The following is a 22,384-nucleotide window of genomic DNA, read 5'->3' on the forward strand; positions in this document are numbered from 1 at the left end:
ATCTAATTGTCTTTGTAAGTCAGTTAGTTATTTGCCTCAAACAGTGGAAGTCACAAGATCATAATTAAGACTTCCAGCTCATGGCGAGATAAAATGCACAACGTGATAGTAAAGCAAGTGGTTGAAGCGGTGCAGCGTGCCATAACATTAATGCCTCGGAAATAGTCTATTGTTCCCTTCTGAGCCTGTGAGCTGCTCTCTAATTGATGAGGAAAATAGGAACAAATTTTGGAGGAAAATCTGTTTTTCTTCTGGACCTGTCAAATTTATCTCATGCAACATCAATTTAGCAGAGGAGAGCATGTGTGAACAAAGGGCTGTAGCTTGAGGTGTGACCACATTACCCATCAGTGACCCTGTGTCCCACCAATAGCAAGCAAACCCCAAAACTGGGACCCTCATGACTCCAAACCATTCAGTTCTTGGCACAGTTACTTCTTATGTTGTGAGGTCTGGGCAAGCAGGCATGGGGTTACTGGTGGGTGGGAAGGAAATATGTAATATATATATTTTTAATTCCATTAATAATGCTGGAGATGTTCTCTGGATTGAGAAAGCAGGGCTTGGCCCCGTGGCTGGGTAATTAGGTGACTGGTGGCCTGATCTCATCAGCTGTCACTGTGCATGCAGAGACCAGCAATATAGCCTGAGTGTGGCATGTCTTGGACAGAGATAGGAGAGACCTTGCGTAGGACAGGGTGCCACACCAGAGCTGAATCAACCTCTGACAAGACATGTGGCCAGGCCGACACACTGCAAGGCAGGGGCTTGCCCAGGCTGGCATTCCCCCAGGATTTAAAGATCACTTTAAGTTCCCAAGTTGTGCATATTTTGGCTTTTCATCTCCTGCAGGAAAGCCAGGCTATTGGTTGCCTTAGTGGAGGAGCTCTGTAACTCCAGCAATCCTTGAGAAGTCTCAGAGAGAGAAATTTCTGCAACAACAATGCATTCCCCATCTAATTTCACTCCACTAAAGGGTTTATCTTGGAGAGCAGAACCTTTCTTGATTGAAATCACAGAGTGGAGTTTAGTGTGGGTATCTCAGCTGTCAGATACATGTACCATGCGCCAGGCTACAGTCTATTTAGAAATGAGATTACTTTAGACTGAAGTTTCGCGTGACAAAGCCATGCATTGCAGTGGTCTTTTGAAATATTTTTGCCCTGTTTTTCCACCTCTCATGGTCCTCTCAGACACCCTCCCCATCCTCATCCCTGTGCACCCTCTTTCCAGCTCTGCCTCCTGTGGCTACACTGTGAACTGGATCAGGAGATTGATCTGGTTTTATAATAACCTCCTTTTCTGTAATGACTGGCTTATTTTTGAGCTGAGTAGTTCCCTGAGTCATTTAAAGTGCAGCCACACAAACAGCTATTCTGTCCACACAGAAGAGCAATGACACACAGCACAAGATAATAGTAAGCTGTAGGTCATGAATGTCTTAAAATGCCTTGTTGTTTCATCTTGTGAAACCTCAGCTTAAATCTCCCCTATTAAAGTAATGCTTCCAGGCATAAACTACTTACACAGTCACAAAGAGCATAAAAGTGCATGAAAATGATGCTCTTGTTTACCATTTTGGACACTACCTGTATGATGATGGATTTCCAGGCTTGATTTACAACTACTGGAAATGTTGGCTGAAAAGAGGGAGAGTACTTCCCGATACATTGCATCTGCAAATGGTAAATACACATGCCAGTCCTCAAAAGCAGCAGAAGAAAACAAAGCTGTAATGCTGTAAGTCCACAAACAGTGTAAAAAAGACAGCCTTTTATTTTTCTGGCATTGGTGGGAATACAGTCTTTCCTTTTTCCTAGACTTTGTTGGAATGAAATGTTTTCTTTCAGAACAAAGGGAAGCTTGTGGGTGGGATTCAGTTCAAAAAGAAGGTATCCAAACTAAGGCTTTTACAAGTAGGCATTTGCCAGGAGTTTAAGCTCCTGTCACAGTCAGTGCAGTCACTGATGCTTGGAGAGCAGTTTGTCTCACCCCAGAGCAGTCACTTGAGGTGGAATGTAGTTGCCTGAACACAGGCTGCTGGTGATATTTGAGATGCCCAGGAGATCTGCCCAGGGCAGGAAGATATGACAGGCACAGATATGACCTCCACCCTTTTGTGGCAGCAAGTGAAGACAGGGAAGATAATTCACAGCATCTAAAATTAGACTAGACACCTCTATTTAAGCTACTGAATCTTACTATAGCAGCTAGTCAGTTAAATAACTTTAATCTCAATATATGCTTGATTGCACTGAATTGGTGTCCACAGACTTTAGTAGGAGCTCAGATGTGCATATTTGGATCCCTGTATGTAGATGTATAGATTTAAATGTCTTACTCTCAGTTTGAATCCCCAACAAACAACTAGTTGCCTTTTTTTATTTTTAAGAAAAATGAAATCAAAAGTGATTTTTATAGCCCTTTCCATATATACATATATATGAAAGCTATGCTGATGAACTGAGAAATCAGCCTGTTGTGGCAGTTCTGGAGATGCACAGATTTGACAGTGGCTCTATGTGTTTGTGGTCTGAAATACTGACATCTCAGACTTTGGCACTTACTCAGGCTGCTATGTGAGACTCAGATCTTATTTTGTGAAATAATGAGTAATAGATGATAAATGGTCAAAAGTAGCAAATATTCATGCTCACATGAATGCCTGTGGTCTTAAAACAATATTCCTCCAAAGATCTTTCTGAACAAAACCTCTTTGACTCTATGAATAATCCAAAGTTTGTTTTTTTTTTTTTAATGAAAACCATTTTCTCATGATTTGTAAGAGTAGCTAAAAACCTCCTGTGTTTCTAGCACAGGGCAGATTCCACGTCCAACAACTAACCAGGCAAAAGATAAAACAATAACAAGTGTTCTGGGGAAATGTTCTCAATTTGGTAAAAATGGTATTCCAGTATCATTTAGTTCACTTTCTTTGTTTGTCACTACTTATTGTCAGAATAATTCAAGAACTTTTTTTACAGATGTAGCCCCAGGAAAGTATTTATGCCAAAGCACTGTGACTTATTCCTGTAAATGATTGAAACTTACTAATGGAAATGTGTTTAAAACATGATGAAACACCAGATGTCTAGTCATAAATAGAATAAATGATGGTGACATTTTTATGTTGGGCATTAGCAAACTTATGCAGAATTCCTTTTGTTTAAATATGGTAATTTTTTAACCAGATAAGTATGTTATTTGGTTCCCTGGACACAATTTTTTTAAAAGTAGAAATCAATTTTACTGTTGCTTATATTTCATTTGGACAGTGACAGATTTTGGCATATTAGGTGAATATTTTCTTGAGTTTTGGATTTATATCTGATACACTACCTTGTCAGGAAGAAAAGAGCTACTGGGGTACTCATGAAAAGCTCTTGGCAAAAGCAATGAATGCTGATTTCTTTTCCTTCTGATATTGATGAACCTTGCCAATAAAGAGGTGCTTAATTTTATTGCTCTTAGAATTTGAGATTCTTCCCATCCTCCTCTACTCCTCAGATTTCCTTTAATCTATCTGTAGCCACAGAGAATGTTTCTGGTTTATAGAAGAAAAATCCTTTAAGTGTTGTGCTGCAGATAGATTTTGGAGGAACTCAGGTCCTCAGACACCCTAATTGGACTGACGTTTCAGGGCAGGCCAGAAGTGAAAAAAAAAGAAAAAAAATAAACCACTCTGGAGCAGAGGAAATCACTAGTGCAATACAGAAGCACTTAAAGCAATAGGGATACATGCTCTATTATTGTTAATATGCAGGCCTGAATAAAATTGATAGATTAATTGGAAAATAGCCCACAGCCCATTCATGGATAATGAACTACTTATGAAATTTTTAAACAAGATGCCCTTACAGATTAGATGACTACTGTGCTTACCGAAGCACTGCTGCTTCTTATTTGGAGATAAATAACTCTTGTTTTCAGTAAACTGACAGACCTTTCAAGCTGCCCAAGCTACCACATGGCTTTTGAGTAGCCTGCAGATTTTAAAACAAGTTAAATGTCTGTTACGAAAAAAAAATGTGTTCTGTAGTACTGCTTGCTGTGGCTTAAGCAGAAATGGAAATGAGAAGTTGGTGTGTTTGTATAGCCAACTACTATGCAGAGCCAATAAGCTTCTGCCATCTCTGAAGGAGGCAGGAGCAACTCATTCATCATTATCCTACATTTTCAGAAGTGCCAATCTGCAATCAGGCCACAAAGCATCTTTTGCAAGCAGCTTCAGAGAGAAGTACGGTACCATCATGTTGGCCACCATGCCAAGGGGCGTACAGGGGACATGGAACCAGTCAGCACTGGGTCTTCTGATCTGACTGAGCCTGCTGTTCACACGGGACTGCCAGGAAAATAAAGAAACTCTGCCACAGGCAGTGACAGAGTGATAGTAGCATCTGTAAAGCCAGAACAGACCATTAGCTCAGCATATATTACTGAATTTTGGGCAGTTATTCTTATATTGAGAGTGGTGACTAGTAGCTTACTAAAATACAGCTGCAATGCTTCCTTAACTTCTTCACACTAACAGGAGTGCTCCAATTCCCTGTTAAATTCTTAGAGCTCTTAAAATCTGATTTCTGGTGTAAATATTTTATGGAAAGTGAACCTTGATGTTTGACTCCAGCACTCATTTAAAAATTGCTGATTCTTTAGCTCTGCCAGCTGTGAAACCCATACATTGGGCTGTTGCTGGACAGAGAGGAAGAGAGTTCATTAAAAAATATTGAACCAATAATTCACTGATGTGTCTTGTTGTATTTGCTTAGCTCTATTAGCTCCTAAATCTCTAAGACCTTTTTAAACATGTGGAGTGAGACTGAGAAAATGAAATTAACCTCTTCTGATGGAAACGTTTGTCACCGAGGCAGATCAGCAAGCCTGAAGTTAAAGAACAGACATCGAGAAACTGAGGACATTGCTGAAATAAGGTTAAAACCTATGATCATGAGAATTCATAAGCTAAACCAGTCAAGAGCATCTGATACCCTAGACTCCATCCAACTCAATTTGTCTGATCATCAAACTGGAGCAATGAGGACAGCTGAAGTGATGACAGTCTGGAATGCAGAAGTGCTGAACATGAGGAGTAATTCTTTCCTGAATAAATGCCACGGGAATGGCTTAAAACCTGTGTGGCTACTTGAAATGCTTATCAGTTACCTAAAGGTCAGAAGAAAGTATACTGAGGTAACTATACACTAGTCAAGCATTCTCTGACCTTTAAACTTCAATAAGTACTTGGGAACACAAAAAATAAATGGTATAATCAGAAATTATGTACTTGAATGATGAAGGACAAATTTCCTGTTGATGTAAATGAGACAATGTTGCTGATTGTTTTATGTGATACATGTTTTTAGACTTTTTTTAATTACGGTATAAGTTGCACCTAGAGAAGCTGTTTCCTACTCCAAAATCAAACATGCTATCTTGTATAGTAAGAATATAGAATACATGTTAAATGTAAATCAGTACTGAATAATTATGCATACTTGTATATATGGATAAAATACTTTCCTCCTCTGCTTCATATCTCTGTTTGTTTTTGCACTTAATACTTTTGGTCTTTTCAGGGGTATATGAAATAAGATCCCAGTGGAGGTTAGGGAATCTGTACTAACACCTGCTTTTCAGAGAAAGCATCTCCCATTTAATAGATTGCTAGCTTCTTTTCCTGAAATGTTTTTTTACCCTAAGAAGTATAGATAATAATTTGTAGTAGTGTACAGATGGTTCATTGTCAACTTCAGAGCTATAAAAAAGTGATACATTTTTGTTCTAAGGAAAAAAGTAGATATGCAAATGACAATAGTATTATTACTGGGTGTACAGAGTATAACACTGTTTAGGAAACATTCATTTTGCAGAGCCCAGTGGTCCTGCTTTCGCTAATGGTTAAAGCAGTAATATATATTCAAAGCCGTAACCAGAAGTGCTGGTGTTGGGGTGCTGCCATCTGCATTGGCAGTTAATAATTTTTTTCTTTAAGTTCCAAATTTTTGCATTTGAAGGAGCAGAAGTGACAGAAATCAAGACTGCATTTATAGGATAGAAAAGAAAACCAAAAAGATGACCGCTATTAGTGTGCAAACACTGCCACATTGCTCTAGTGATATCAGGATAAAATGAATGCACACATTTGAGTTTTAAATTAGAGACAAAGTTTTCATGAGGTAAGGTAGTGGGTGATAAGAAATTTGAGCAGGAGATAAAACAGGTAAAAGCCCCCTCAATAGTTGTTTTTGAAACAAAAAAAGGTACATGGATATTGTGATTACAAATGGCAAGAGGAAGGATGCCAAGTCCAGCTTGTTAATTAGGAAATGAGAAATAATGGTAACAAGATAATAGGCTACAAGGAACCATAATTTCCAATTGCGTATTGTGCAAGTTGTGGGGTTTACTGGTTAAGACTAATAATATTTTAAAAACTATCATTTATTTGTGTATAAAAGTACTCATAAAATGGTGCTTCTCCAGAACTGTAGATGCTGTTGTCTCTTTTCTGTATGGTCTTATGATTGAAAATAGTGACACTCAACATCCACTTTAATTTAGGCACAGAGGCACAGGAACCCTGATGATAATCCTTCATTCCAGGAACTTCATCCACAGACTTTCTTCACCTGACTTGACAAGAGAAGATGTGCTTCACTGCAGTAGCCTTAAGGGTAACAGATAGGTCTATGCAGAGGGGACAGAGACCCAGAGCAGTCCTGCCTTTCTTCCTTCTCCATACTCTTTCCATGTGTACCTTGCTAGCCCAGTCCTTGAAGATTTTTATTCTTTAGAAAAAGACTCCAGATTTTTTTTCCAACTATTAAACTGTGCCACATGCTTTTAAATGTATGATGGAGTGCAAAAAATACACAGATACTGCCTTCTCTTCAGAGTCTATAGAAAATTAATCTATCCCAGCTCCATCAAATGGGAATTAAGAAAAAAATAGGAAAAAGAAACAGTAATGGTAAGAGTTGAAAATGTGACAGTCTGGGAGACAGGACACAGCAGCCATCCCTGCTCTGTGCTACTCCTGGGCACTTGCTGCTGCAGCTGACTGGACAGCTGGGTAAGTAGGAGACTTGAGAAATGTCATGTAAGCTTTGTCCTTGGTGAGCATAAAGGGTGTCTTTATTTTCTCTCAAAGGTTACATCTCTTGAGCTAGAATACTCTTCAAACACCAGACTGTGGCTATTTCTCAGCTCTTATTTCAACTCAACTTTCATATTACTTTTGAGGGTAAAGTATTATATTTTTACAAGAACATAAGAAACTTTGCAATTGAGAAATGCCATTTAGAAAATTGTACTGTTATGTCCAGAATAATGTCTGTGTCCTTTCTTTCAACTATCTAGTTGTTTGCTCAGGAGCTCATCTCATGCTTTTCAAAGAAGTAAATCCCTCTGTTTCAGTGATTCACTTTCAGTTTATTCCATGTTTACTCTGATGTGTATGAAAAATTTATTAGGTTAGTTTAGACTGTGGGTTAGACTAACAATTGTGAATTCTTAGTTGGAATTTCATACTATAAAGCTGAATTTTCTCTGTATAATACATTCTCCTGTAACATGTTTGATCAGCTTCTAGGATAGAGTATGTACATTCATTTGAAGCTCCTTAGCCTTCACAGTGCTGGGAAGAAAAGGACACACAGAGGCCATGATTCATTTATACCTATATAATACAAATATTTTAGCCTCTGAAGTTGATTTTCTCTAGAAGGTCCTATTTTTTTTTTTTTTCCATTGGCTATGAATGGATAATAAAGTCTGTGTGGTAAACAGATAAATCCTATCTTGGTACATAAGTATGAGAAAACAATTTTGTTTCTGTTCTAGTAATCTCAGAAGCATTTAAGATCATGCATGGCCTTTCAAAATATAAAGGAGGCTTGAAGCCTGTAGTGACAGGACAAGGGGTGATGGTTTTAAACTCAGGAGGGTAGATTTAGATTTGATATAAGGAAGAATTTTTTTATATTGAAGGTGGTGAGCCACTGGAACATGTTGCCCAGGGAAGTTGTGGATGCCCCGTCGCTGAAAGTGTTCAAGGCCAGGGTGGGTGGAGCGTTGAGCTACCTGATCCAGAGGAAGATGTCTCTACCGACGGCAGGGGACTTGGACTAGATAATCTTTAAAGGTCCCTTCCAAATCAAACCATTCTGTGATTCTATGATCACGTGGATGCTCCACTTTGTCCTGCAGGTTTCCCCAGATCCCCAGGAAGACGTGGTAGTGCCTGCAGAGAGGTGCCAAGTCAGGGTAGGAATCTGAACTCTGCTGTGGTGCTGGAAGGAATAACGAGGCATTTAGTGACACAAGACCTCCAGAAGTAGACATACCCCTTCCTCCAGTTGCATATCTTGAAGGGTGTCCCCTTCCACATCACCCTCTGCTAGAGAAGACCTTCCCTTCCAGGATGAAGTGACTCTGCTCCTCTTGCTGAAGCCAGGCCACATGCAAGATTCATGGGGTTTGGGAGAGGGAGGCCAGAAGGAAACCAGAGCCTGCCTACAGCCCAGTGAGGAGAAGAAACATGTTTTTGGGAAGAGTACTTGACCTCAGGATTGCATGGTTCCAGCTGAGCAGCCTTACTGATCTCAATAAACCATAGTCCTTCCTGCTCCACTGATGAGATCCCAGGTAATGTGGAATTTCCTAGGCCATTCCATCACTTTGGCTTGGCTAGGATGTCCACCTGTGTGGGTACCAAAGCAGACTCCAGAGGTTTTGTGGGTGATTATGCTGGAATCCAGGTGCCTACATTACTTGCAAATGCCTATGCACTTGAATGCATTATTGCCCCTGGAGACAGTAAAACCAAGGCATGCTATTCAAGAAGGATATTCCAGAGAAATTCTCAGGGGCTTCAGAGATGTTGGCTGCTATCCAAGAAAGTAAACAGCTGGAAAAGGGAAATATGCCAATAGTCCCCATATAGAATGTGAGTGCAATTAAGAAGCATCTTGAAACACCATTAAATAAATTGGATGTGCTGCCACTATGGGAACCCTTCTATGTTTTAAGTAGTTGGTGATACAATCTGTGTATGCGGAATAGGAATGCTGATACTACCTATCCATACATGCTCTTTTCGATTTGTGGCAGACTGTTTTAGTTATAAACACAAAATATTAATGAATCTATTTCAGAAACTAATTTTTTTCATATATGTTCATTTGTGAGCTTTCAATAGTTCAGCAAATGAAATCTGAAACACCTGGCTGAAGTGTATTTAATATGATGTAACATATGAGCTACAGAATAGATTAAATATAATCACCAAATAGTAAGTGAAGTTGTAAAATGATTTATTGGAACAATAGGGAGTTATATGGTAGATCTTACGTGCAAAATAAAATTATAGAATGTTAATAAGATAGGCATTTAAAACTGGAGTTGTAGTGTATGATTTATTCCATTATTGAAGTATTAAATTACTTTTGTGCAATAAACTAGGACAAACATGAGGCAAATCATTATGAGGGTGACAAGTTGGGAGAGCATATTAATATGCATTGCCATGATGTAGAATCAAATGCATACAAATGTAGCTGTATAGTTACAAAACCAAAATTTACTCTGCAACACCATATATAAGAAACTCATCAAAAGAGCAGAAGTCACACCTGCCACTGTGGGCATTTTGGGAATTTTGTAAAATTTCCCTGCCACAAATTACAATAAAATCTGAACACTTTAATGAAAATAATCTAGATTTTCTTCCAAATAATTTCAATAGGCATACTGTTTCAATATTTAGTTTTTAATTTCTGTTGCTTAAAATTAATGTCAGAAGGAAGTTCTTTTTGAATCAAGAGAGACTTTTCAGCTAAACTGTATCAAATTAGCATGCTTTAAAGTGATAGAATTCTTTTTTAAAAACGTAATTTTATTTGAATGATGTGTCTTCCAGTGGAAAAGAAATATCTGAAAAAATCCTGAACAGAACTCCTTAAAACTTTGCTAAAAACAAAGAGATATGGACTCAAGAATACTGAGAAACAGCTGCAATTGCAGCCTTTCCTACTGGTTCAGTTTACCAGCTGGCTGAATTAGGCTGCTGTTCTCTCTTAACAAAAACGATAGAGGTGAGAAAATATGAGTTGTTGGCATGAAACTGTTGTTACCCATCAGCAATAATTGTTTCCTGTTCAAAATGCAAAATTGGTAAGATTGAGGAATAATGCAGTATTTTATGGGAGTTAGGAAACTGAGCAGTAAATAATTCCCTGCCTGCACTATAGAAAATTGATTATAGCAGTTTTGGGAACAGGAAGGGGGATAAGAAGGAAGGGGATACTGGGGTAGTGGTGTTAATGTGTGCCTTCAGTATCCCAAAGCTTGGGCAAGAGTCCCTTGACCATGACTTTTTCATTCACACTGGTTCTTCTGAGTGAGTTCAAGTGAACATTCCAGCCAAGAGACATCCCACCCCAGCCCAACATTTGAGAGCATGGTGCAAGACTTGCCAGTAGGGCAAAGGAAGAAAAGACAACCTCTGAGGCAAAAAGATAAAACCCCACAAATGCCCAAACAAACAAATAAATGTAATAGTAGGAAAGAAGTATAGATAGTTAATAATAAAAAAAGTTAAGACATTCAGGGCAAGAAATTAGTAGGAGACATGATTATAACCAGAAGTGTTAGAAAAAGTGTGATAAAGAGGAGACAGACAAGAGAGATGGGATAGACCAGAGGTGAAACAAAACAAAACAAGTTATTACTTAATTAGGCAAAGTTCTTAGTCATACCTTAAATCTTTCTGGAGACAAAAAAATCCCCAAACCCCAACACTTAAATGGTGCAAAAACAGAACAAAAGAAGAGTAGTTGCTAAAATGCTTTTCCTTTCTTAGAACTGCAGGTTTTTTCTGAAAAAAAAAAAAAACAACAAAGAAAAAGACTTACAAAAACTGGAAGACGACAGAAGAGAAAGGAAAAGAAGGAAAGGAAGCTGAAGGAAAAAGAGGCAAAATGTACCCAGCTTTAGGACAGAAGCATTCAATGTAATTTATTCATACCCATTTCAGCCTGGGATTTAGAGGTTGTCAGGCGGTGACTTATTACAAGCAAGGCCCCTTACAACCAGGAGATTTGCCATCAAATTCACATCCTCCAGCGAAACTGTGCTGTTGAATCTATATTTTCATTTAAAAAAAAAAAAATCTACATTACCCTCCTTTCACAGTGCATTACAGAGCTAACATGGACTCAAGAGATTGCCAAAGTAGAGATGACTTACTATATTTGCAAAATAGTCTGCTACAATTGCTCTAAAACTTATGTTACTCCACTTAACATTGGCATGGGAAGTAAATTCCAAAATTCAGTCCTCTAATTGTCCATATTTGTAACTCTGTTGCCATGCAATATATTTATCAGTTTTCCGGTGCAAATATCTAATCATCCTTCAACTATTGCCAGATAAAACTATCTCTGATACAATATTTCTGAAGCAGCATGAAACTGAAATAAGTGAACCTAAAATACAGAGAATTTCACAGGAAAATAAGTGGCATGGGAAAATCTACATCAACATATTTTATTGACACATTTAATTCAATCAAAAATACCCACAATACAAAATGAACCAACAGTTTAATCAACTTTATTAAATTATCTGACCCAGACACAACATTTCTTCTGTTCTTTAACATGGTTCTACAGAAGTCAGGGGCCTTTCTGCACGTTTTAACAGTCAGAGGAATGGGAATCATTTCACGGACGTCTACTTTTGACATTAGACATCTCATCTAACCACTCAGAGCTCCCTTAGTGGTCAAGAGAGAGAAATAGACTTTTCAACATACTTTTTTAGTTCATGGCAATCCATTAGGATTTTTCTGTGAAGAGTTGAGTGCACTGGTGAGATGTGCAGAGGATATTAGCATTGTAGGACTGGATGCCATCTGGAAAAGAACTGCGAGTATAATCCATACCTTGAAGGAGAGCTTTTCCACATTCTTTTTCCATTATTGAAAATGTGATTAAGGAGCAACATCACTGAAGAAAAACAGCTGGACGTTAATGGCTAAATGTTTTGGGGTTTTGTTTGTGGATATCTGGGTGAAATATAGTATCTTTTGAGGTACAGAAGATCTGACTTTATATCCAACAACGTCTGGCCTTAATCTTCAAACATACAGAACTTATTTAAAATGTTGAATTGTCATACTATAAAGAAGGAACTGAAAAAACCCCCGCTGCTCAGATTTTTTGAAAAATAGTCATTTATTTAACTGTTTATATTGCTTTTAAATGTGCATGTTAACATTTAGGATACTGTAGAGAATGAGAATCTGAGATTCCAAGAAACCTGTTACATTTCTGCACTTAAGAGTCAGAAGCATATTAATTGATTTTGATTTCCTTAGGAAAATTCTCAGATATTGGAGAATTTTCTGAATGTGAGCACTGTTTGCAATACTGATAGCATGACACAGGGAACTTTTAACTCCTGTGCATACTTTATACCTAGCAGGATTTAAATATGAAAACTCTGCTAACAGTAGATTCTGTAAGAATTTGAGATGGCTGAGAAAAGGTGTCTGGAAATGATGTCAAAATGCATGATGTGGAAATGAGACTTCACTTTTTTACTTTTGTTAGTCTTTGACATATCTCAATAAAATAGTTACCTTATGAGTGACCTTTACCTGCTGCTTTTGAAAAGCAAACTACATTATGGTAATGCAATGACCCTGGAGAATGCTGTTGTTCAGAAGTCTAATTCACACTCGCTCAAATGAAGTGAATTTTTATTTTATAAAACCCATATTCAAGATCTGTGCAATTTAAGCCTTACTATTTTTTTCTTAATGGCACCACATTTCTTCACGTTGGCCAGAACACTTTTAACAACAGTCAGGTACTGTGCTTCTAAAACTGTTCAAATGTGTACAGCCACCTGTTTTATGGTAATAAATTTGAGTGCATCATTTAAAAGGGAAAGAAAAACACCCATCAATTTGTACTTTAAAATATAAAACATAAAATTTTGAACTGCATTGCATATTTTCATTAAATTCAGGTGGAAACTTTCCCTGGTGGGCAGGCAGGTTCCTAATGAGCTTGTTTACTGAGGTTTTGTTGGTGTGCTTAGAATTAGAATAGGACCAAAGTGAAGTCTTTCTTCTGTGCTTGGCACATCCTTTATCATAGGAATCCTAGCTTCAGATGACTGACCAAGCAGATGACTGTAATCATGCCAAAGTGGTATTTAATGGTGATAATAAATGACAAATAGAAAGGCAACACTGAAGTCTGGTGCAAACCACTGATAAGAAATATATCAAGCAAGCTGAACTTCATTCAGCTTCTTAGTGCAAGGCAACTGATAACATTAATTATTGACATATCCTTCACACCACCAGCTGTTAACGAGAAAGAAAGACAAGTAATCTTCACAGACTACACAGCACTAAGCACAGCCTTCACTTATGATGAGCATCTGATTTTTTAAATATTTTCCCTCCTTCTTCTGCTTCTCTTTTTTCTTGTAATTTTTAAGATTTTCTTAGGGATCTCCTTTTCTCTTGCAAATTTCTAAGGGAAGAACCTGTGGGGTTTTTGCTTCTTACCACCTGCACCTCATTTCTGTGAGGTCTTGGGAAAAAAACACTTCTTCATTCTCAGTCACCATTCCAATTCTACCATAGACTATTCCTTTATGAAACTCAATCATAATATCCATGGTCTTTACTTTGAATGAAATTAGACACAAACAGTCCCCATGGAGGCAAATTGCATTTTGCTGGCCCATTGTGTGCTCTGGGACTTGCAGGACAGTATTTAAGTGTAACATATTGGCTTGAGGTAATTGATTCCTTGAAAATAGGCATTGAACTACATACAATATTAGGACAATACTTCCAATGGGATGTTTTGCAATAATTCACCTTAGCAGGACCTATGCTATCTAACTGAGGGGCTGCCTGATCTCCAGTGAACTCTGTTGGTCTCTCCTCCAATGCCTTCCGTCTCTCTTTGAATGTACAAAGTACAGTGCCCTGTGGCAGCTGTTTTTTCATAAAGGCTTCAGAGAAGAATTATTCTGTAATGTACACTCGAACTCCTTGTGGGTTAGAGGAGGGTTAATGTATTCTCTTCTGAGCTTATTTTCACATGGTTTTGAGAAGGTTAGTGTCCTACCTTACCTAATGGCAAAGACATCAGTATGCTTGTCAAAGTAAATCATGCAGTTGCTGCAATTCAAAATACATGTGAAATCGTGACTTTAGGTAAAAGGCCACATACTGGTTTGAGCAGAATGTCAGTGGAGGGTAGGTGACGTGCCTGCTCTGAAAATCTGATTTGCTAAAAGAGGGTTTTAAGGCTGCTGCCCTTTGGGAGCAGAATTCACGCAGAGCTTTGCAGCATGGTTAATGTTGAGTTACAGCACCATTATCACTCATCATTTTATTGCTCAAAGGTACATTTTTCACATAAGAAGCCTAGTTTGAAATGTGTGGCCACCTTTTTACTTGGTTAGATTTTATGGCTTATGAGATAGCTGCTCAAAGACAGTGGCTGAGGTCCAAGGAGAACTTTCCTTGTGGTAGAAGAAAAGCTGGTTGTAAACTCTCAGCCATCTGTGTAGGAGATACAGGACAAGTCATTTCAATGCCACTTATGATCTGAGGTTTTGCAAGTGTCTGGTTAAAAGACATTGTGTTTGGCCTCTGGACAACAAACTGGCTTCCCTGAGCTTAAGGGTGAAGAAATGCTAAATCTTAACCTTCAGGTCACAGCAAAGTGCCTAGTGAATAAGATCTGCTGCCTTTTCTTAGCTTTCTGATGTTTCTTCCAGAGGACTTTATATTTACCCACTATTTTCCACCAGTGATACAAGATCAATGGCTGACACAGGGTAGAGCTTATGACAATTTTTAAAAATAAGTGGAGTTTTGGATTTTTTTTAAGGATTTTTTTTTTTTTTTGGGGGGGGGGGGGGGCGGTGGTGGTGGTGGTGGTGTCAGGAATGTGATATTTGGGAATTGCTTTCTTTTGAGAAAAATTTGCAAGTCCAGGGAAGGGATTTGAGCAAAAGAACAATCTAGAAGTGAGAAACCTGAGTTTCCTATATTTTCCCTTTAAAACAGGGAGTGCCATGAGGCAGAACATCTCTGATCTTTCACTCTCTGAGAGTGATTAGGGAACTCCTGTGGGATAAGACGATGCCATGTTTTTCTCACAGGAGGAAATCTGTTCCCTTCCAACTCAAAAGTAAGAAATACCCTTCCATGTTATTTTCCTATGCTGTTTGCTTTTAGTGCATGATAAAGTATTTATGAATCATTTACTTGTCCAGGCAATATGCATTTCTCCCTCTACTATTTAAGGCATTTCTTAAAAAAATAATATCCAGTTTCCAATACTTACATATATTTATGTATTTCTAATTTGACTTTTGCTGCTGGAGATAAAAATTCTAATACTTTCACCTACATGAGATTAAAAAGGAAAAAGTAAAACTTTTGCATAATATTATCATTCTTTTCATTGCTTGGCGTTTTGTTGAATTTTGTGTTATCGTTATTTATCTCCTTGCTAATTCATTAATTCACCACCGCTGTCTTTGGAAGCCTTTGCTCTCACTTTTATGCTCTGTCCACATCCTTGCAACAACACAGTTGTTAGAGCAGTTATCTTGATTTGAAAGAATTCTCTGAATAATGTAAGGACTGGGATTTCTCTCTGCACAAACAGGTAAAATTTGCTCTTCAAGATGATACAGCCAGCAAACCCGCTATTTACCTTGGGATATGACAACCATAACTATGTTTTCAAGGCTGATTTTGAAAGGTTGCTTCCTCAAGAGACACGAATGTAAAACCACATCTGGAATTTAAAACAAGTTCCATGCTTGCTATGAGAAAATGTTTGAAGCTGTTTCCTCATGATTTTAAAATCTATTTCTATGTTTATTAAATTTCAAAACCTTCTTATGCTTCCCAGCACTACCACTAATACGGCATCACAAAACTCGTGCCAAATGTATGGATTCAAGCAGTTGCAGGAACACTAATTTCATGGCATGTGTTTTAGCTCACACTCAGCAGTTGCCAATTTCTATTATTGTCTGAGGGATTTCTATGATAAAGTATTAACAGGGTAAAAAAGGAAGTGTGTTTAAGCTGCTAGGATAATTTTTATTGAAAAATGAAAAAAGAAAAAGGGTGTTCATGTAATCTAGCCAAATGTTACCATCATTTATTTGAAAAACAATAAATTCTCAGTTCCTCAGAAATTAATATATTATTTTAAAATATAATAATTCAACATCCTGGCTGTTTTAAATTTTCCTTTATTTTAATTAATTTTAAGTCTACCCTTTTAACAGAAAAAATTAAAACTGAAATACAAAGATTAACTAACAAAAAACTTTCTTGTTTACAGATTTTAGAGCAGAATGTGAAAATTTCTTCTTTTTAAAATATATGCAGTTCTAGTGATAGGAATAGCTTATATTCCCACAGGAAAGTAGCCACAGATTTATATAAAATGAATACTGGATTAAAGTTCTGGATAAAATAAATATGAAACATTCCTATAAGGATAATAATTGATTTAGTTTACCTATGGAAATAGTCAGTGAGTCAACCATGGCATAGTCATTTTAAATGGTGAAGAATGCGTCTTTTTCAAGGACTGTTCTTCATGGAAATAATTAATAATGAAAATTAATATTCAAAATGCTTTTTTTGTATCATTTGAAAAGATACCTTCTAATGGTGACATGGTGTAAAACGTGTTATGAATATCAAGGGGCATATGAAGAAAGCATTCTCTCCATTTAATGAGCCAGTGCTATTATTACTAAATATAAGAAAAAACTTACTTCAGAAATGTATTTTGGAATATTTATGAGTGTAATGACAGTTTTCTTCTATTAGTTGGTACTGCAGATTTTCACACAAACAAATGTTTGAATTAAAATTTATAATGTAATTGCCCTGTGGTTATTTGCAACCATTTCAAAGGTCCTGGAATAAGAAGACAAATAACTTGAACAGCATTAAGAAATGATGTTGGAAGTACTGAAGTCGATAGTACAGAGAAATGCTATTATAAACCAGGTGACATATTTTCACATTTATATCAGCTGCAACATTGGCCTCAGAATCCATGAACTGGCACTAACGTTATCAACCTCTCTGGCATGTTCTGAAGACCTGGGTAGTGAAATCTGCAATCCCATAAGACTTGGTGTACAGAAAAATCTGTCAAACCTGCAGCCCAGTGTCATCTTTTCTCATATGGTTTCAGAGGCGTCCACATTATCCTGGAGACACAAACACAGCTTCTTTCACACAGCTAGTTCAGCAGGAAAGTACCAGAAAAGGTCTGGCTACAACTTTTACGAACAGGAGTATGCAAGTTTGTCTCCACTTAGACATCATTAGTGTGACAACAGAAAACTGAATGCAAAATCTGTTGAATGCCTGATAAACCTGGCTTCAGTCACGTTTGTTCTGTGATTATGAAGAAAGCCAACTATTCTGAAATATAAGAAAGGAAGACTATTTGCATATTGAGATCAAATTTAATTTCTAATGTAAACCCGAGAAAAGATTGGAAGGTAAAAATTGCACTCAACAATTTTCCAGTTTCCTGTTCCTTAAAAGGATGGCATGCAGGGTGATCCATCACATATATAGAGTACTGTATGGTAAATAATCATATGGTATCTTACAAGGGCTAGAAATAGCTCATATAAATAATTCAGGGAAGGGAGAGGATAATTCATTTCACCTAACATTAACTATTTGGAAAGGAAACTGCCAGGCTAGGATTGCCATCTAGGCTGGTCATAAAGATTGCTTAGACAACTAACAGAAGCTAAAAAATTACTTTTAATGGTTAGAGTTAAGTGCAATGAATTCTAACCTAAGTTATTATATATTGCATGCCTTTGCAGACATTTTGTGAACAGAAAAAATAGATCAAGTAATCCATTAAGAATAAATTTATTCACTCTGGTTATCGCAGGACAGTAGGTACTGTTTTAATGATGTAAAAGTGCAGGCATTTGGGAGCCAAAATACCTGAGTCTATGCTTTGGTACTGCTTAGTTTACTTTTAGGATTACCTCAGTAAGGAAAATATCTCATTAAACCAATATTACTGCCTGACCAAACTGTCATAAATAGAAGAACAGTGTTACTGTACCAGAAAACACACACAAAGCAGACACTGAAAAAGACAATAAGTGCTTAACTTCAGGATACCAGTTAGGACTATGTCAGCATTACCTAGGGCAGGCACTGGATTCTCAGAGAAAAACCCTGATCCATAGTTGCGCTCTCCTCGGCACACAAGTGAACCTATAGATTGGCTGCATTGAAGTATTTACCTTTTTTCCCTACAAGAATCTGTAACCAGAGCCTCCCACTGATCGAAAAGACTTCTTAAGATATGCTAATTTAGCAGCTGATGCTAACTATTCTGCAGAAGCGTGTTTAACACACTGTAGTTAAAAAACCTGCCCACCTTAACATAACCACTACCACAGCCTGCTAGGAACCCCAGGAGATCAGACATCTCTAGAGCCCACAGGGGAGTGCTGGATGTCACCCTTGTGGATAGAACAAAATTCCAGGTATTTAGCACTGTTAGGATGGGCTTTAATGTAAAAAACCAAAATGGATCCTCTTATTTGAACTTCCCTCTCTTTGCTTCTCTGTAGCCCAGCCTTGAGATAATGTGTTGCCTTCATGCCCAGCAGTCACACTGCTGTATTAGGTGGACAGGACTATGGATGGCTCGCTGGCAGACCTAACCTATATTATTACGCATGAAAATGTACTGGGTAAAAGGCCTTTTTTTGTGACTTACACTTTTCTTCTAACTATTTGTTGTTAGGAAATGCTTTGAACAATATAACACAGAAACATTACTGTGCTTTCAGCACAGCTCTGATGCCAGAAGTACACTATGCTTTATTAGCAAGTAACTGTTAAACTCTAGGTTATACAAACCACTTACCATGTTTAGGAACATTATTAAAATATCTAATTTGAGCTTGTACACAGACTATAAAGGGTACCTTTTCAATTATGGGTCATTTATAAAAGCTCTAGTTATCTCCATGATTACTAGACACAGCAACATTTTAATGGCTTGTTTAACAGATACTGTATAGTTTAAGGCCAGAAGGGACCATTAGATCCTCTAAACTGACCTTGTGTATTTCACAGGCAATTAAATGTCACCCAAATACTCTATACCAGCTTCATCAGCCTTAGTTAAAGTAAAGCATTTCAGTCATCATCAGACTATAGTGTGTACTAGAGACAAAGAGAGAACAGAGCCTCCAGGCTCTTAAATGGCTGGAGCTAATATGTTCAGATGGTCTTAGAAGGCATGCCTCATGCTGCAGGGAAAATGCTCTGTCAGACTGAACTTCAAGAAAGGATCCAAATCCGGCAATCAGTTTTAACTTGAACTAGAACATACACTGTAAAGTATGATGGGTGTCATAAGTCAGATGTCCTAAAGTATATTTTAGATTTAATTTTCTTCTTTTATTCTCCTGAAGGAGCAAGTAAAAAAGTATCAAAATTATGATTTTTTTCCATCTCTTTGCTTTCTCCCTTCCTTCTTCCTTTCCTGCTTTCCCAAATGTGAAAAGCAGAAACTTATGTAAAAACCCTGAAACATCTCCAGCCGTGCAACTGCGTGCTGTGACTTCGGAACAGGTAGGTCCACAGGACTTCTGCAGTTCTGCTTCAGTGGCACAGGGGACACATCAAACATACTGTGAGCACAACGCATGGAGAGTTATTTTATGTTGGTCTCCTGGAGAGAGCTGGATGCTTGGGCCATGGCCATTTGTTCCAGACTTCTGGGCATCCTGAAGGCAGTTGTAGGTACTGTTCTGATCAGGTCACTTGATATCCAGCTGTCCTGGACAGATGCGCAGCCTTGCTGGTGTGAGTGAGACACTTCCTGCATAATCCATCTCTTGAGACTCGAATGTCAGCAGTATACAGATGCTACTCTGTGCAAAGTAAAGCAGTAGGGCCTGATAATGCAACCCTTATTCACAAAATAGGACAGGTGAACTATGTTGTAGAAATGTATAAAGCCATTTGCAATGGTTTAAAATAGTGGAATTGTATTTGGGCTGAAGGACCTAATCAGAAGCACATGCAAAACCAGAATGGCCTCTGAGAAACAGGACTGTGAAAAACTAATATGAAATTTAGAAACTGATTAGAAAGTCAAGTGAGAGCAACCTGCTTTACTGACCCTGTGAACCATGGGAGTAAGATTTTAATGTTAATATAGTGCCAGAAAGTAACAGGAATGATCATGCAGGTTAACAGTAATTTGGTGGGTTAAATTTATACCAGTTTCAAGCCTGCTGAAGTCTTGAATCTGCAGATCTGACATAGCAGGTTCTGGAGATACAATCCATTCATTAATAAGCCCCTACAGTTGGCCACTAAACCTAAGAACTGTCCTCAAATGCTGGAGGGGCCACTGGTGCACTTTAGGTGAAAAACAGTAGATATAAAGTTAACTAATCAAATGCAGTGATCTTCTGATCAGCCAGACACTATAAAACAAAAGATATTTGACTATATTCTTACAGATACAATATTATTAGCTCTGTATTTTTCAGTTCGGGCTTTCAAATTCTTGATACTTATTACAACACATGCTCAAAGGAGATTCTAATTAATCCACTGGTTTGTTGCTGGAAAATACAATTTGAAATGTTTAGATTATGTTTTATACAGAAATTGAGCTTTCCACCCTCCTCATCTCCCCCGCCCAAGGGAAAACAAAGTAGAGTTAGAAGTAGCCTAAAACCTATTGAAACATTGTCCCTTGATGGTATCTCTTGTGAAGGACATGGAAATACAATGTTTATGAAACTAAGATCTTCCTCCATAAACTGCTCTGAAAGTACTTTGCAATGGCTAACCCAGTGTTCACACTTGATGAAGAGAAACACCATAAAAACTTCCCAACCAGGGAAGGCTTGGAAAGCATCCAGGGTACTTCAAGCTTCATGTCCCCAGGGCACATGGACCAAGTAGGACATTTAGGCCCGACAGTTGCCATGTAATAAGCTGTTTCTTCAATAATTCTGCAATGTTGCTTCTTTAATATGGCATTTTCATTGCGGCTAACTTTGTTGAAACTCTTGTTTCTGCTGTGTTTTGCTGCAAAGATTTTCTATATAGTACCGTTATTTTACAGATTAAAAATTTCTTTGTATAGAGGACAAAATTATCTTCTTTTTACCATTTTCTCTAAGTTTAGGGATGGGAAACACCCCATTTTCTAAGTTACCAGGTTTTGTAGGCTGTCACATTTGGCTCTCCAGAGGCTTTCCTATTTTATACAAAGAAATTAATACATCACAAATCTAGCTCTGAGATTTTCTTCCCCCTTAAGTCTGTTCCCTCTTTCAGCTCTTCTCTATTTCTTCTCTTAACTAGGTAATTTATTTCAGACATTGTATTGCCAAGTTCATCAAATAAGACAAGGATTATTTTCCAAAGTCTTGCATCATATGAACTCTCTTAGAGTCAGGTTGACTTCAGTTTCTCCCCTGACTGTTATCTGCTTTTTAGAGATGTTTGGAGCAGGATAAGTTTTATTCTTCCCTTCCACCCTTAAACTGTCCACATGCCAGTATTGTCTGCTGTCTTACAGCACTCATTTGCTGATAAAGCAGAGATTTCACTCAAGAGAGCTGAGAGCTGTGGTTTTCTTCCCTCAGTGGTGGTATTAGTTTTGCTTCTCTCAGGCAAAAATTTCCTCTCAGAAGCAGGAGATGTATCACTCATTAAAACCTCATTTGCTGCTTGCTATTCACCTTACCAACTCAGTTTGGCTGGCCGCAACTAAAAATGCTGTGATACATTTATGCTCCCTTCTTTGACAATGTCTCATGGTAGTGACTGCATTTATGCAAAGCAGCCTACTTTACAGAGATGCATTCTTGAGGTAAGAGATGAAAAGCCTCACTTATAGCACACAGTAAAACAGTGCAGGTGTGCACCTTAGTTCCTCCACTCCATAGTTACCATACTGAAACTTACTCACAAGGGTAAGAGTTCAAGCAGTGTAGGTATTCACCCTCACAACATAGACATGAATATCGCCAGGACTGGTGATGTACCCACGCTGACAGTGTGTCCACCTTTCAGCACCCAGCAGCCATACTATCCACTCTGGTAACCTGGGAGCAGAATATCTTGTGGACTCAGCAAGAATAACTGGTATCTTAGTCCTTGTTCATCTTCAACCATGGCATTGATAAAACTCGTTGTTGACAGAAGGGAAAAAGCAGGTAAATAAAATTGTTTTCTTATTCCATTTTCATGCTTCCTTTGTTCTTTGAAACAATGTCATGCAGG

The sequence above is a fragment of the Patagioenas fasciata genome, chromosome 3 (assembly GCF_037038585.1).
Source record: "Patagioenas fasciata isolate bPatFas1 chromosome 3, bPatFas1.hap1, whole genome shotgun sequence".
NCBI classification, from domain to species: Eukaryota; Metazoa; Chordata; class Aves; order Columbiformes; family Columbidae; genus Patagioenas; species Patagioenas fasciata.